The following is a 13,082-nucleotide window of genomic DNA, read 5'->3' as shown; positions in this document are numbered from 1 at the left end:
AACTGTGTTTCAGTTAATATCAATTCCATTTTGAAATTTTTCCCAAGTGCTGCTTATATATGTGAAAAACACTGAACATAAAAGGCAAGTAAATCAGTTAATTTACATGTATCTAATATAGAGTTATGAAATATTTGGGTTTAAACTTTGATCTGAATATTCTATGGAAAAGACTCCTGTCATTATTGTTTTAATATGCTAATTTAATGTCCAACGGTAATCGGCTTATTTAATATGCTCTAATGGTAATTTGACTTGACTATTACATTTACAAAAAAAACCCAGCACCTCTCTTTCTAGGGAATAATAATGTTATGGAGGAGGAATGAGACAAACTATATGTGCTTCTCCAATAAAATATTAGGGGGACAAATTTAAAGTAGCATCCCTTTATTTTCAGTAAGCATAGTGCCCTGGAAAACCTCCCCACGCTGTTGTTCTGTGTGAGATATCAAGAGCGCAGACTGTGGACGAGCATGAGTTCAAGTCTTGATTCAGCTACTTACTAACTGAATGGCATTGGGCGATTCACTTAAGATCCTGGAGCATCTGTTTTCAAATCCGGAATGGACAGGGTGGCTGTGGTTCCATACTTACTATTTAACGTTAAGATAAAGCTAATATAAGGGATTACTAAGAGTCTGTCCTAGTCAGTTGATTTATACAATTACCATCACCCATCAAGGGAAACCATTGTAAAATGCCCCAAACTGGGTGGAGCTATAAAGAGCCTCGCTTCCTTTGTTACCCTGTATCTTTTGGAAGCTGGTGTTGTCACAGCGTCTCAGCAGCCAGAAATATTGTTGCTGATTTTGTGGTTTTTCCAGCAGGCGTTTGTGAAGTAGCATATGCTCTAATTATTTTTCTAAGACTTTCCTGCAACATTTAAAAACAAAAATGGATTCATTATGTGAATGCCAATCTACAACTTAGAGTCTTTGCTGCTTTTGTTCTTAAACATGAAGTCAAACTCTTTATTCGTCATTAATTTATAATGACTGGTATCTTTGTCTAAATACTAAAGTGTATAATGACCTATCATGGGCTTTTTTCTTTTCTTTTCTGTTTTAATTGTTCGTTTGAAGTAGGGTAGGGGAAAGGTGCAAATCTGGTTCTGACATTGACCTACAACACACTCACTGACTTGTGTCTTTGCATGTACCTGCACTATGCTCGCTGACTGTCGTGCCCTTCAAATCTGGTTTTTCTTTTATATATATATATTTATATTTATATATTTATATATTCTATTTTTATTTTATATTCTATTTTATATATAAATATATATATATCAAGCCTTCCTAAACCCTTTAAGCTAGTGTTTTCTCCATCCCTTCATACCTGGAGGGATCTTGGTTGCAGTTCATCAAGAACAGAACTCACAGCACAGCGCTGATATACAGGTTCCGGGTAGGGGAAGAAATAAGAGGTTTAGAGAAGCACCATGTAAAGGCTTATTAAGTATTTTTTTCTTTCTTTCTTTTTTTTTTTTTTTTTTAGGATTTTATTTATTTGACAGAGAGAGACACAGTGAGAGAGGGAACACAAGCAGGGGGAGTGGGAGAGGGAGAAGCAGGCTTCCCACTGAGCAGGGAGACTGATGTGGGGCTTGATCCCAGGACCCTGGGATCATGACCTGAGCTGAAGGCAGACACTTAACGACTGAGCCACCCAAGTGCCCCTATTAAGTATTTCTTTAACTGAATTTAGAAACTCTAATTTCCCTCCAAAGCAGATGGTATTATCCCCTTGCCCTAAAATTCCTCACAGCTTCCTATCACTCTTAGCAAAAATGTAAACTCCTTCTCCTAGCTCAGATGACCTCCATGATCTTACCTTGCCGACAGCTCTGACCTCCGCCCCTTGCCCAAGCCACTCCAGCCACAAGGACCTGCCCTCGTATTTGCCACCCAGCGCCACCTCATGGACCACACACTTGCCATCGTGCATGGCTTCTCTCCCCAGTCATCCTGCCGTGGATGGCACGCCCTCATTTCAATCTTGTGTCTCTTGAATGTCCCATTGAAAATAGAGCCGCCCCACACCAATCTCGTCATTCTCTTAGGCTGTCTTGTTTTACTTCAGAGAGTTTATCACTGCCTGAAGTTATACTATACATTTTTTTTTCCAGTTTACTTGTTTATTTTCTCTTTCTTCCAGTCGTCTGTGGACCTCGAGAAGACTACACTCTCTTTGATGTATCCTTCACATCTGGAACATGCCTGATCAAGATAGAAATGCAAAGACTAACTGAATAAATGCATGAGTGGGTGTTGTCCATAAATATCGACTAGTGGCCTTTTAATGCTGCATTTTCTAAGAAAGTAGTGGAAAGTTGGAATGTAACACTGCACTATTACATTTAATTTCTTATATTAAAAAAACATTGTGGAATATCTTTCATTCTCATTCTATAGCTGAAGCCTCAGATTTTATATTAACAAAACGTGTCCAAGTGCATCTACTTAGCAAGTGACTGTCAGGATTTGAGTCTTAGTTTTTAGATTCCAACTAATTTTGGAATTGTTCCAGATAATTTTGTCTATATGTGACACAGATGTAAATATAAGTTTTAGAGATGCTTAGAGAGCTTGATAGACATCATTAATTTTTAGTTAGGTGGTTAGTATTACAAGGAAACTCTGATTCGGAAGCTGGGATGAGAGAAACATAAGTAAATGAATGTTTATATAAGCAAAGAACCCAAGCAGCAAGGGAATCAATAAAACCTAATATTTCTCATTCATCTCTGGCTCTCCTTTCCAATTTCCCTCAAATATACATATCCCTTAAGATTTAGCATGTGTTCTTTTCAATCTATAGTCTTTCCTTTAGAGATCTCATGCATTTTTATGGCTTCATAACCATAATTCTGCATTTCTAAGACTGGCCTTCCATTTAAACTCCAGCCCTATCTCCTAATATCTAGTGAACATTTTCATTTTGGGTTCTAGCCATCATGTCTCCAAAGTCAATATTTTTCCATGTCTCCAGCAGGCTGCTTGCTCTGGATTTTCTCTACCAATGGTATCATAGTCTAGTCACTAAGGATTAGCCCTATTTAACTATTTAACCAAAGAGTTATCATACCCCCTCAATTCTTATTTAAATCATGTCTATGCCTTGTGTTCACCTCATCTTTGCTATTCTCACTGCCAGTATCATATTTCAAAGCCATGTGGACTCACCTGGATTATTAAATAGTTTCTTAATTGGTCTGTTTCCTGTGACTCCTTATTAGAATTTATCCTGTACATCACTGCCAAATTATATCCCTTACAGTTTTCTCAAAAAGTCTTTGCCTACAGTTCAAAGTTTGCACAGTGTAGCTTGGGAGTAGCCATCTACCATGTGATCCCAATATGCCTTTTCTTCCTAACTCCTACTATTCCTTAATATCCTCCAGTTTAGGAAAATCTTCTAAATATGCCCTGCTCATATTCGTTGTTCAGACTTTCCCCCTACTCTGACCACTTCTTGGAGTGCGATCCCTTCTTCTCTCCATTTATTCAGATCCCTCAAGGGGCAGCTTATGATCCATCCTCATGGAGACTTTTCTGATTGGGTTGTCCCACATGGCTCAACTCCAGGAGACACATTAACATATTTGTGTTCTGGGATGCGCATTTCTTTTTCACTCTTGGATATTAGCCTCTCTCCCTTTTAGCCTTTAATCTTATGGAATGCTTCACTGATGTCATTCTGACCATTCTTTAATCATTGCAATGTTTGCACAAGCTGAATATGACCTCCCCTCTTTGTTCAGTCTTATCTAATCTTTCCTTTCTTCCATTTGTCAATTCCCGCCCTAGGTTTTGGGGGTCAGCGTGTATTTATTAAACACCTGCTGCTCACCTTGGATTGTTTAAGGCAGTGGAGATACAGCATTGAGCAAATCGGACTGATCTTTGCTTTGAAGTGAAGAAAGCATCACTCATATCACTGTTCATTAGTACATGCAGTCTACAGGACTGGGTGCTGAAAGGAAGGGGTACCCAATGCTAGAGGGGCTGAGCAGTGAGCTGGTGGGGTCATGAAAGGTTTAGGTTGCCTTAGCCATCTATTTCACAGATAGCTCTCAGGATCACCTCTAGCTCTCTTCATAGTGTTCCCCATAAAGAGGGAACGGCAAACTCCACAACTGGCAAAACATATCCATTTTCCCTCATTGCCCTCTAGATAATCTTTCTATTTGAGCAGATGAGAAGTACGATCATCACATCCTCCACATAAAAATGCACCTCTCTCCAATATACAAATGCAAAGTGCACATGGATGTAACCTTGACATATCCTTAGATTTAATTTTTTTGAATTATATATAGATATGTAAACTACTCAGAAGGCAAGGAGCAAAGCTTCTCTCTGCTTTGGAAGGCACATTTGCAATGGGGGTCAGCAACCGCAGCTGCTGAGGACAGCCTCTATTTAAATATTCAAAGTTTCAAAGGAGAGCTTCCCTTGCAGTCTAAAAGAAAGAAAAATAAGTCAAAATTATAAAGTAAAACAATACTATTTCTGAGTGCTAGGCAATCTGATGTATAAGTTTTTGCAACTTTGAATGTCATTTTAAGCCATTCTTAGCATTAGTTTAGTAACTGGGCACTGTGATTGAACATATCTGTCTTTAAACTAAAATGCATTATATACCGCAACCTTACCCCATTAACAAGGTACCTGGCTTGATAGGAATATATGTGTTAAAATGCCTCCTTCCTCTTTTCTTAAATTGTTTCTGGGTCTTTTCCAGGTGGCAGAAACAATCAAGTGTAAGGAGTATTAAAAATTAAGTTAATTTTTAGTGCTTTTATTTTTTGGCTATCAATATGTTCATAATGTTCTAATAGTAACACCCTGAGAATCCTACTGCCTATGCTTGAGAACATACACCAATCATAACTTTTTGCTGAAGTTTCATTATTACCTACCGTAGAACTCTACTGGACATAAATTGTGATCAGTAGTCCCAAAGACCCTGGCCATTTCTACCATCTGGCATACTCTGTGAGCCAGTGTCCAGGAGCCTGGCTAATACAACCAGCTGCTGAATGTCACTCTTAACTTTGTGCCCACCAGACAGGACAGGCTGCGGTCACATGCCTGTTGCTGGTCTGATATCCCAGCACCAAGGCCAAGGCTCATGGCCCAACCATGCATTTTACCCCATTTCATAGAATTATGAAGGCACTAGTATGCATTAAGTCTCACAAACTGTCTATTCCTGTTTGTTTCATTTCTTTACAAGAATAGGGATCTTACTTAGGCAATGACTATTTGCATATGAAGAGTTCCATTGATTCTAACTCTGAAGAAAAAATACTTTCTGTATTAGTTTGCTAGAGCTACCATAACTGAGAACCACAGGCTAGGTGGCTTAACCAACAGAAATGTATTTCCTCAGAGTTCTAGTCCCCAAAGTATAGGTGGGGTTGATTTCATCTGAAGCCTCTCTCCTTCGCTGTCTTCTCCCTGTGTCGTCTTCTTATGGTCTTCCTTTTCATGTTCCCATGGCCTAATCTTCTCTTTTATAAAGACACTTGTTGTATTGAATTAGGTCTTTTGCCAGTGACCCCATTTCAACTTAATTACTTCTTTAAAGGCCACCTCTCAAGATACAGTCACATTCTGAGGTGGTGGGAGTTAGGGTTTCAACATATGAATTTAGGTGAGGATGCAGTTCAGCATAGCACTTTCTTCTTCCAATTTGTCTGATTCTTGGCTTCCCTCCCATGGTTGTTGACTATTAAACCAAATAGCATATATATAGGCTGCTAGAAGGTTGATGGTGTGCCTTTTAAGAAACTTAAAAAAAATCAACGGTCTCTGTGATGGATTTTGTGACATACATGCCAGAGAGGAAAACACTGATAACTCAAGTCAAGTTGCTATTTAATCCCGACCCACTGCCAATATACAATCTGCTTTGTCTTTCCAATTAACACTATGTTATATGTTATCTAAAAGCCAGAATCCTAGGCTAATTCTGGACTTTATCCTTTAAGTGAATATTCCAGAGAATAAACAGTGTGGAAAAACCACTGGGCTGTAATTCAGAAAATGTGACATCATCCACGTCACTAATCAATGGTGTATCCTTCAACATATTGTTCAAGAGTACATTGCAAAACTAAGCCAACAGTACTTTCCCTAACTTTTTTTTTTTTAAAGATTTTATTTATTTATTTGAGAGAAAGAGTGAGAGAGAGAGAGAGCACAAGAGGGGGGAGCCGGGAGAGGGAGAAGCAGACTCCCCGCTGAGCAGGTAGCCCGATGCGGGACTCGATCCTGGGACTCCAGGATCATGACCTGAGCCGAAGGCAGTCGCTTAACCAACTGAGCCACCCAGGCGCCCATTTCCCTAACTTTCTAACACTGTTTTAACAAAGAAAGTTAGAATCTATAGGAAAATCCTTTAAAAGCCATAAAGGACTATCTAACATATTGGATAGCTATTATTATCCCTTTTTGTGATTATTATTATATGAGTGAATGGAGGACCCACTGTTTTTATACATCAAACTCAGTCATTTGCCACCCGTCCCCCTATGTATTTCCATAACTCTCTCCCTTCACTTTATTATAATGTTTATTATACTATGTTTTAATTGTGAATTCACTGATTTTTTTCCCCACTGGATTATAAACGCTTGAAGAAAAAGATCATGTCTACAAGCAGTTCTGTTTCCTTAATGCACAACCCTACGTGGTTCTCAGTAGAAGCTCACTGTGCTTTCTGGTTACCAACTGCATCCTCTCAGAGCACATCAGCTGGGTTTTCATTCTGGGTAGCAAACATCCCGTCCTCTTTCCATCCTCCTCCCCAGACAACTCACAGCCTCCATCCATGAGCAGTGGCTGTCTAGGCACACTTCTAACCCTCTTATTCTGTAACCCCACAGTGTGAAAGATTGTAATTGGTTTGGTGTTTGTTTTCACCCCATTGCTCACCTCTGCCCACTGAGAAGATTAAATCACACAGAAATGCCTGGCTATTTCCAATTACCTTTCTTTTTCTTTTTTCTAAAATCACCAGGGCAGTTCTGCAGAATGCAGGCACACCAGCGTTGGTGCCTCAATGATTTGGGAAAACCACACAACTAATTTGAGGTTGTTGAGATGCCTGCCTCCTGATTTCCCCAACCAGGCCGCCACTGTCAATTTAGAGCAATTAAGTGGTAATTACGACTGAATGGGAAAATTAATTTGGGGGACTGCAGTCGCTATCCTCCCTCCAGGAAATCTACACGTGTGTACGCACTGAAGAAAATTCTGAAATATCTGCTGGGGTAATAAAAAGCAGTAGTCTTGAGACAGGATACTTGATTAATGAACTTTTCACGAGCCCAAAGCATGTCGTTATCAGAGACCTAATGGATTCTTTTGATGTGACTCGGACATTACATGCTTGCCTTCCTTGCTTACTTTGAATGTGATCAAGTTCAAAACCAAATACAGGGAGGAGAAGGCGTAGACATTTAATTGGATTTTTCAGAGTGCATTTTCCACGTAATTCCCAGTTTTTGTGTTAGTCATATCAACCAGAAGAATTTGCTTTTCAGTTCTAGAAGTATCAATAGCCTCACCTGTCTAGGGTTTTGGATATTTCTTCACCTTTTTTTCCCTCCAGGATGCTCCCTAATTTAAGGGAAATCCTACCACTTCATTGTTCTTTGTGTCTTTCTGTCTATCCATTTTTTTTAAATCTACATATTCATTATAGGATCTTTCCTCCCATAGAAGGATCCATGATTTGGTTTGCCTTCCCCTCTGTACACACCCTCCTGTAAGGGTTTATTCACTTGCAACTTTTCAATCACCATGACTCACAAATTATCTCTGATTTCAGACCTTCCTACTTCTCCTTCACTGGACTGAACATGTCCGGGACTTTTTCCACTTCAATGTTTCAGGGGCTAGGATTAAGTCTGTCTGGAATGGAGCTCTCTTCTTTAAGGGATCACTTCTAATTTTTATGCTTCCCATTAGTCACACTGTTCTTTTAGGTCTCCAAGCCTGTAATTCTGGAATCCACTGAGAGTTCTTTCTCCCTGCCTGGCTCTTGACCCTCCATAGGCCCCATGTCCCAAATATCATTTTCTCCCGATTTCCAACATTATCAGCTTTTTAGAGTTTTGCAGGTGTCCTCATGCCCCAGTTTCTGATCTCTGTGTTGGTCTTGTAAGGCACTGTCTTCATTCCCACCTCGAATAGTAACTTGTGACCCACTTAAGAACATCACGTTCTTTACTCTCCATCCAATCGGATCTGCTCTTCAAATCTCCCCCAGATTTCCCTGCCATCATGAAGTTGATTCATATGTGTGTTCTGAACTCTTCTCTAGTCATTTGGATAACTCCAAAATTTAAAGCACCAACTCCCATTCATTTGAGATTCTTTTGTTCTCTAATCTTAGAAGATTCCAGTAAAATTCTGAGGATCACAGAAACTCAAGATACTGTGGAAAATTGGACTGAAAAAGAACACTTTTTGGAATAAATACATGAAAGCTTTTTTGGGTATTATTAGTTTCCTAAGATGGAACAGTAAAGAGTACCTTAAATTAAAATAATATGTGACATTGTATGCACTTCAAATTAATAAAAATAACTTTATATTAAGATGTATTTACCATTCTTTGATTTCTTCCCTTAATGTTTCAATGAAACTTTTTTTTGGTTTTATTACAAATAGCATACACTGTTAGGGGCTTGCCTTCCATGCTTTTAGTCTTCAACCACATGTTAAATGTCAACGTGATCTCATGACCCTTCCATTTTGCCTCCTGGCCCCATCTCCCTCATCTACTCTTCTAATTGTCTCAGTTTCCATGGATGAAGGTCTAACTTTAAAATTTTCCCCATCATTTTCCTTTAGTTTTACTTCTCATTTTTACAGACCTTTATTTTATTTTTCACGATCACTTCCCTTCATGAACAGTTTCAGGTAAAGTTGATAAATATTCACTGAAACCCACAGCATAAAAAGGTGTCCAAAAATTTAGGATTTGCTTCCTTTAAAAAAATATGCGTCTGAGTCTAACTCAGCCATTTGGAAAGTAAAGTTCCCTGGATGTCAAAGGACAAGCTGGATTTGTCTATATGTTGGCATTTAAAAATAAAATTAACACTGTATTAACACTTCCTAGGAAATGAGGATAATCAATTACAGGTAAATAGAAAATATTTTTTAAGCCTTACTTGGTCTTTTCTTTTTTTTAAGATTGTTTGTTTATTTATTTATTTATTTATTTGTCAGAAAGAGGGAGAGAGAGCACAAGCAGGGGGAGAGGGAGAGGGAGAAGCAGGCTTCCCGCCGAGCAGGGAGCCCGGTGTGGGACTCGATCCCAGGACCCTGGGACCATGACCTGAGCTGAAGGCAGATGCTAAACTGACTGAGCCACCCAGGTGTCCCTTATTTGGTCTTTTCGTATTTGGCCTTTGTGACAGATGAGAAAATAAACAGTAAGTCGAAATGGTCAGAGCAAAAAGATCTGGAATTGTCACAGGGAATAATATTAAAACCAGAAGCCATCTTACTAACAATGCAGAGTTTAAGAAGAATTCAAGTAGATAAGTAGAAAGAAAGAAAAACAGAAGACAGAATTGGCAAGGGTGATCTAAAGACGAACAATTAGAGTGAACGTAAGCTACTCTCCTATTGTCAGCGTTAGATCAGAGGGAAAAAGCCCTGGTTCACACACAGATACCACCATCCCTTCGGATCCCTGAAACAACAGGAAATAAAGCAAAGAGGTTTCTGGTACAAAATGACAGCTTTTCATTTTAGTGTCACTCAGGTTGACAATTGTTATACAGGACACGTGCATCATTGCCTATCTTGCAGATACAAGCCTTGGAAGTTTCCAGCAAAAAATGAAAACTCCAAACAACACAGTGAAATCCTATTTCATGAGATGAGCTCAGATCAAGGTCATTTTGATGAAGGAAAAATATCATAGAAAATAGTTATTGATTTATGCCCAGCCTGCCATCACCAGAGGGCCATCAAAATTCAGGCTCATTGTTAGTTGTAAATCCAACATCATAAAACAAAGCTTGTGCACAAATATTTTCTTTGCCCCATACTGGTTTTATTTTTTAACCAATTGAACTCATGTTTGAAAATCAGAACTCACATAAAATTGAGTTTTCTAACTTCTTTTGAAAAAAATCAGATTTAGCAGCACACACACATACACACACACGCCTTTGACACACAATCAGAAGGAGCAGAATAGAAGCTCCTTCTGTTCCACCAATGCCTGTTTCTTCCTCCTCTGAGACTGATTTGCTCCTTTACTTGCCTGAGCTCTTAGACACTTGAGTATGAGATCCTTTGCTAAACCATAAATAGGGATCATTCGTGATTAATTGTTTCTACATTGTATTATGAAAATGATCAATTAGCTGTACTTACTAGTGAAACACTAATATTAGCAGCTCTGTTAACTTCAGGTGATAAAACTTATTGCAAGGACACATGGAGAGATACATGATAGGTAAATACACTGAGGGAAAACCAGAAAGCTCCCTGAGGCACTCTCTCACACACACAACCCTCCAATGTCATATCAGCAACTCAAGCAGTTGTCTCCTTGGAAATGGGTGTTGTCTGCCTCTGACCACCTTCACCATCATTCTTATGACTTAACTTCTTCCCTTGCTTCACCTTTGCAACTTTATTTGCTCTTCCTTTCTATCCCTCTTCTTCCCCCCCCCCTCCCCCTCTGTATCTCCCTTTCCTGCTAACAATGACCAGGACTCGCTGTAAGGCTCTGGTCATTCCTACCACTTTGCAGTCTGTCCTTTTTCCCCTAGCTCTTAACTCTCCAGGGGAAGCATCGGCTTTGGTCAGCAGTCAGGTCTGACACAGTGTAGAATGTTCCTATTGGGCCGAGTTCTCATAGAGGCTACTAATAAGTAGCTTAGCCACCAATTCCTGGTCCCAGTCAGAAGTGACTAAGATAGATGGCCAGATGGTGCAAAGCATGGCAACTTATGTACAAGGAATTGCTTGTGGCTCCTTTTCCCTCGTTCCAAATAGCAAACATTTTGACATTTTGACAAGTGACCATTTAATACATGGATAAGGTTTCTGTGTTTTATCAGCAGCTCAAAGCCTGAAATTTCTTTTTCTGGTGCACATGTTTGAGCCTCTGGGGCCTTCCTAGCAGCAGAAAAGTAAAAAATAAACAAACAAAAACCATGCTGTATTCAACTGGACATTCTATCTTTTTAAAAAAATTTCATTATTTTTGAGGTATAATGGACAAATAAAATTGGAAGATATTTAAAGTGCACATTGTGATGATGTGATATACATACACATTGTGAAAGGATTCTCTCCCATCTAGTTAATTAACAATCTATTACCTTATTTGTTTATTCATTTATTTAGTGAGAACATTTAATTTCCACTCTCAAATTTCAATGATACAATGCAGTGTTATCAACTAGAGTTACTTGTTTTACATTAGATCCTCAGATCTTATTCATCTTACTTATGAAAATTTTTACACTTTACCAACCTCTCCCTATTTCTTCCAACCCCCCGGCCCCAGGCAACCACTTTTTTACTTTATGTTACACTTTTTTTTAAAGACACTACCTCTAAGTGGTATCTTTATATGTGGATACCTTGAAATATTTGTGTTTGTCCTTCTCTACTTGACTTAATCTCACGTAGCATAATGTCCTTGAGATCCATCCATATTGTCACAAATGGAAGGATTTCCTTCTTTTTCATGGCTGGATAAATGAAGTTCCATTGTATGTATATACCACATATTCTCTATCCATTCATCCATCCATGGACATTTAGGTTGTTTCCACCTCTTGGTTAATGTTTATTACTCCACTCACCAGCAAATGGTGTGAAATGTTTGTTCGTAATTGGAATAACAAACATAAACAATGGTCAAGTTTCTAGTACAATCTCTACTAAATAAACTGTGAGGTTGGGGGATGGGAAAGAGATGCAACAAAAGCTGACAGCAAATATTTATTGGTAGACTATCAATCAAGAGGGAGTACATCACATTTGCAGGCAGACCCAACTTCGATTTCAGCCTTTGCTTTTTAATGTTATGCACCTGCTTTGAAAATAAATCACACTCCACTTCTTCATTTTAAAGATGTGTTACCTGACCAAAAAGAATGATGATTATCAACCCCAGCGATAAACTGAAGCAACTGTTATGAGTTGGTGTGTGTGTGTGTGTGTGTGTGTTAAAACTCAGTAGAAACACAGATGTTTAAAGTCAGCAAGGAAAAAATATCTAAGAAATGGTAAGTCTCCAAAAAAACAAAATAATCTTTTCATTGTCTTGAAGTTGTTTCAAAAAGTAGTCTTTCATTCAAAGGCAAAATAACTACAAGGAAAGGCTGAATTAAGAAAATTCATAATGGTTATTAGGGGATGGATGGTAAGACTTCCTAAAATTATGAAAGTGTGTGCTAATGACATTTCTTGTCCTTAGATAAGCTCCGGTCTCAGATTTCTTCCTTACCATCTCCTCTCAGTGTTTTAGAAGGTCTTTCTTTCTTCCTTTCTGCTTCCTTCCTTCTTGCCTCCCTCCCTTCCTTCCTTCCTTCCCATATTTGGTTGTTAAGGACCTCTAGATTGTCATGAAAAAGAAGCCCTGACTTGAACGGTTATTTTTTTTTCTAGTAGAAGAAAACAAACACATCCCAACCTCAATATATCTTTCACATTTTTTCCTAGAGTAATAGTAAAAATAAAACATATTAAGAAAATGTAGTGAACAGTTTAATTCCACACAGATGTTTTGTTGTGTCGTAAAACCAACAAATAGGAGAATAAGATTAGTTTTTAAATTAATGATGTGTACTCTAGAAAAGCTCTGGGAAACTTTCTGGGTTTTAGCTCAGCCTCTGATCTGAAAAAATATCCCATGATAAGATAGTTTGACATAAAAAGAACTCAAATTATGTTGATTCATAAACAGCTGATTTTACTGACATTGTAACGCATATGACAATTTGTTCAGAAAATAATAGATGAGAGAAAAATCCAAGCTGAAGTTTGAATCACACTATCCCACATCTCAGATGTCTAACTGGT

The 13,082-nt window shown here is 38.5% G+C and overlaps 1 protein-coding gene and 1 long non-coding RNA gene across 4 annotated transcripts in view; one reads left to right on the top strand and one right to left on the bottom strand.

Annotated features, from left to right (window-relative positions):
- The window catches only part of FGF14 (fibroblast growth factor 14), a 596,870-nt gene that overhangs the window by 48,144 nt on the left and 535,644 nt on the right, over positions 1 to 13,082 (bottom strand). The window lies entirely within an intron of this gene.
- LOC110585827 lies at positions 2,236 to 8,471 on the top strand. Its single transcript, XR_002480643.1, has 2 exons — positions 2,236 to 2,266; positions 8,413 to 8,471. It is a non-coding gene; the product is annotated as an uncharacterized LOC110585827 (long non-coding RNA).

This window comes from Neomonachus schauinslandi, chromosome 3 (assembly GCF_002201575.2).
Source record: "Neomonachus schauinslandi chromosome 3, ASM220157v2, whole genome shotgun sequence".
Classification (NCBI taxonomy): domain Eukaryota; kingdom Metazoa; phylum Chordata; class Mammalia; order Carnivora; family Phocidae; genus Neomonachus; species Neomonachus schauinslandi.
The sequence above is the reverse complement of the archived record's forward strand: the minus strand, read 5'-3'. Positions and strand labels throughout refer to the sequence as shown.